We start from the raw sequence: 5,092 nt of genomic DNA on the forward strand, positions 1-5,092 counted from the left end.
GAAGTTTTTGAATGGCGATGTGTCCAGCTCAGACTCTATTTCTCAGCTAAGTGATACCATGCTGCTAAGTTGGAGTCTATACGACCTAAGATATAGGTAGAAATTGTTGGGTGGGACTTCTGGACAGGCCCTTTCTAAATATAAGGACCTGATGGGCGGAGCTCCAACTACCATTTTGACCCAGGAGGGAAACTAGCCATGCTGGAAGGACAATGGAACAGAAAGAGCCTGGGTCCCGGGTTAACTACCTACCACGGCAAACCCTTGCGCGTTTAGGCGCGTTTAGGACCCTGGGGGGGTCTGGGGAGCGGCGCTCCGCGCAGGGGAAGCCGGCCCGCTGCTGGCCGCCGGGCCTTGCTCCCATCCATGGCTTCTGCTCCTTGGCAGCCTTCTCGGGAATACAGCTGGAGGCCGAGCGGCCAGGGAAGGCCGGCCGCGGGGACCAGAAGGAGCCGGAGAACCCAGGCGGCCGCCGCGTTCCGCAGTCCCCGCGCGGGTTCGAAAAGGCCGGGAGCCGCCGGCCGCGTCGGGCCCCGCCTCGGGCTCCCATTGGGCGGCTGGAGTCACGTGCGCCAGGCCCCGCTCGCCATTGGCTGTCGGGGCGCGCGCAGGCCCCGCTCGCCATTGGCTGTCGGGGCGCGCGCAGGACGCGCCTGCCATTGGCTGTCGGGCGCGCGCAGGACGCGCCTGCCATTGGCTGTCGGGCGCGCGCGGGCGGCGCGGGCACGCGGCCCATTGTGCTGCGGGGCGGGACCGGCCCCGCGGACCCCGCCGCCCGCCGCGGCGGCCCTGGAGGACGCGGGCGCCCGGGCGGCGCGGGAGCGGCCGGCCTGCGGGCCCCGGGCAGGTGCGGGGGCCAGGGCGCGGCAGTGCGGGCGGGGGCGCGGCGGGGACGGGCCCGGGCCGGGGATCGCGCCCTGGGCCACTTCCAGTCTGACTTCGCACGTCCCCTTGGATTCCAGATTTCTTGACGCCCAAGTGTCAGCAGCGAATGTAAACCACAGCACCTTGGCGAGGCAGATCAAGGCGTTCCCGAGTCGGCTCCAGACTGGCCGTTTGCGGCCTCTAATGTAGACCCAAGGCTGGCACCGAATTAGCCCTCGACCAAGTAAGTCACTTCTCTGGGTGATGGTGCCCAGGTGGGGGCAGCTGGAAGCTCCGAGCTATTTGTTAATGATGGCTTCCGGCCTGCCAGGGGGTCGCGGGACCCGTATCATAGCTGTGGCATTGGGAGTTTTGTGGAAGTGGTAGGTTAGGAAAGAAAATGTCAGAACAGACCACTGGGAGGAGTGTAGGGAAACAGAAAAGACAGAAACACAGAAGCGGCCAGGCACATGCCCGGGAAGGCTGTGGATTAAAGGGTTAACACACTGGGACGCACAGACTCAGCCGAAAGGAGCTGACAGGTCGTCTAGACGCTTCATGCCAGACACTCTTAAGAGCAGCGCACACACACACACACACACACACACACACACACACACACCTATACCAACACAATTTTGTTCACAACAAACTGTCATTCTACTCTTTTTTTTTTTTTTTTTTTTTTTTTTGCAGTAATGGGGATGGAACCCAGGGGCATTCTACCTCCGAGCTACATGCCCAGCCCGATCTTTTAGTCTTTATAGTTTTTGAAACAGGGTCTCACTGAGTTGCAGAGGGCCTCACTAAGTAGCTGAGGCTGTCCCCGAACCGGGGACCTCCGGTCTCCACCTCCCGAATGCTGGGATTACAAGCGTGCCCACCACGCCCGGCTCATTGTACCCTTTTAAAACTCTCTTTCTTGTTGTGGTCCTGAGGATTTAACCGAGGAGCCATCTGCCTCTGAGCACATCACCAACACTGTATTTACTTATATTGCAGTGGTGGGGATTGGACCCAGGAGCGTTCTACCACTGAGCCACACCCCCAGCCCTATTTTGTTTTTTATTTTAAGACAGGGTCTCAGTAAGTTGCCCAGGCGGGTGTCACACTTGTCCTCCCAAGTAGCTGTGCCACTGTACCTGTCTTTCCCTCCTATGCTCTGTATGAGAAAACTACAGCTCAGGAGTCTGGGTAACTTGAGGCAATCATAGCTATTAGCTGAAGGACTGAGATTTAAAGGCTCTTATGTATGGCTCCAGACCCTCCTCCTGTTGGCTCCCAACCTCCAGGCCAGTCCAGTTGTACCTCAACCTCTTTGTACCCAAGAATTCCACCTTGTGGCTGTTTAAAAGTGTGGATTCCCAGCCCCCAGTCCAGATATGTGGATTCAGTATCTCAGATCAGCTGGAGGTGTGTGTGTGTGTGTGTGTGTGTGTGTGTGTGTGTGTGTGTGTGTGTAACTGAGTGTGGAACCCAGGGGTGTTCTACCTAGGAGCTACACACCCCCAGGGCTTTTTATTTTGAAACAAAGTCTTGCTAAGTTACCACACCTGGTGTCAAACCTGTGGTCCCCTGTTTCAGCCTCGCAAGTATGTGGTGACTCCATTTGTGGTCCAGGGACCATCTGGAGAATAACCAATTTCTCACCCAATCCCAGTCCTTCGTGGGTTGTTGTTAAGAGACTGGATTTTTCTTTCCCAAGCAGATTCCGTTTCCTTCCAGACAGGTGACCATCTGACTTTGAAAGAACAGCCTTTGTTGGGGGAAGTCAGGTTTAGGGGATGGCACCTCGCACTGCTGAACAGCTCTCATTTTGAGAACATCCTAAAATGTTGACCTGCCTTTTGTTGTGAAATATGATCTCCCTTCAGTGCTACTGGGTTTCCTGAGAAATCCAGCCTCAAGGCATTTATTTTATTTTTTTATTTTTTTGTGGTACTGAGGATTGAACCTAGGTGCGATCTACCTCCAAGCTACACCCACAGCCCTTTTTACTTTTTGTTTTGAAACGGGGTCTTGCTAGGTTACTGAGTCTCACTGCTCGGACCTGTGATTCTGTCTCAGCTTCCCAGGTACTAGTATTACAGATGTGAGCCATCATGCTGGGAACGACATTTATTTTAAAATTGATATTAATTTTTTTTTTATGTGTGTGGTATTAGAGATTGAACCCAGGGACATTCTACCTCCTAACTATATACCCTGCCTTTTTTTTTTTTTTTTTTTTTTTGGTGGTACTGGGGTTCCTGGAAGCCCTTCTACCTCCGGGCTACGCTCCCAGACCTATTTTATATTTTTGAAACAGGGTCTCTTACGCCAGCGCGGCTGGCTTCGAACCTGCGCGATCCTCCTGTCTCCGCCTCCCAAGCGCGGGGATTACAAGCGTGCGCCACCACGCCCGGCATACCCTGCCTTTTTTATTTTTTTTTTGAAACAGAATCTCACTGGATTGCGGAGAGTCTTGCTACATTGTTGAAGCTGACCTCAAACCTGTGATCCTCCTGTCTCAGTCTCCCAAGTACTGGGATTACAGGTGTATGACACCGTGCCCCACAATATTAAACTTTTAAACACCATAGAAAAGTTTAAAGCCCATATTTCACCCATAATACCACCAATCTAGCAATGATTTTCCTGTTCTGTTGTATTGCTGTACTCTTAGTGATATCTGTTGTCTGTTGTTAATTCCATAGACCGTTCGAGTTCACAAAATTTAGAAAATTCTTCTGAGAGATGGACTTGAAATTACAGAGTTAGATATATATATATATATATATATATATATATATGTATATATTTATTTATTTATTTATTTTGGTGGTACTGGGGAAGGAACCCTGGAGCCTTCTACCTCCCAGACCTATTTTATATCTTATTTGGAAACAGGGTCTCACTAACTTGCTGAGAGCCTCACTAAGTAGCTGAGGCTGGCTTCGAACCTGAGCGATTCTTTTGTCTCAGCCTCCCAAGCGCGGCGATTACAAGCGTGCGCCACCACGTCCGGCTTAAATCACAGTTCTCTTAAAAGCAGATTTTATCCTGAAAATCAGAAGATCTTCTTCAGCTCTAAAATAAAGTTATTTTTAGCATGTAAAAATGTATACTTTGAAATGTTTCTTAAGAATCATCTTTTTTTAGTGAATTTTTCTGTTATTTCCCATATCACTTCAACCTCAACCAAAATATACATTTGGTTTATTTAATTTTCTTATGTATTTCCTATTCTAGAACTCATATTAGTAGAATAATCAAAATATTTCAAGTATTAACTAGATCATTTATTCTTTGAATTGTGTTATTACTGAAAAAATTGTATTTTGTTTTTTTGGTTTCCTGTGGAGACAACCACTGTTGTTATTTTATCTTTTTTATTTTTTGCAGTGCTGGAGATTTAACCCAGGGCCTCGCTAAGCAAGTGCTGTACCACTGAGCTGCACCCCCAGCCCTAGAACTGGTGTTCCTATTCCAGTTGTGACACTTGGTAGTTGTGGCCTTGGCTGTACCTCTGTCCCTCTCTGTTCTTCTCATTTCCCTCATCTTTAAGATGAGGACAGTGCTGGCAGGATCGTGGTAGTTATATAATACGCCAGGGGTAAGCTGGTCCTGCACGCTTGTGATCCTAGTACGTGGGAGGCAGAGACAGGAGGATCACAGGCTCAAAGCCAGCCTTGGCAATTTAGGGTCTCAGCAACCTAGTGAGACCCTGTTTCCAAATAAGAAATAAAATAAGGCTGGGGATAATAGCTTGGAGGTAGAATGCCTCGGGGTTTAATCCCCAGTACCAAAATACAAAGAAACAAGCAAATAAATAAATAAAAGATTTCCCAGGACTGAAATGTTTTACATTTGAGGCAGGAGACATAAATTATAATTCTCCCATAAAAAATGTCATTGTTTTAGCCGGGCATGGTGGCGCACGCTTGTAATCCCCGCGCTTGGGAAGCAGAGACAGGAGGATCATGCAGGTTCGAAGCCAGCCTCACTGATTTAAGAGACCGTGTTTCCAGATAAAATATAAAATAGGTCTGGGAGTGTAGCCCGGAGGTAGAAGGGTTCCATCCCCAGTACCAAAAAAAAGTCAATGTTATGATGATTCTTCAGCTTAACCTCTAGATGTTATAATCTTATCTTTCTTAGATGTCATTCCCTTTAATAGCCACTAGTGCGAGCACCTAGTTTATTAGAGAATTGTAGCCCAAAAGAATCTTTTGCACTAGTTTCTCAG

The sequence above is a fragment of the Muscardinus avellanarius genome (assembly GCF_963383645.1).
Source record: "Muscardinus avellanarius genome assembly, chromosome: 13".
In the NCBI taxonomy this organism is placed as follows: domain Eukaryota; kingdom Metazoa; phylum Chordata; class Mammalia; order Rodentia; family Gliridae; genus Muscardinus; species Muscardinus avellanarius.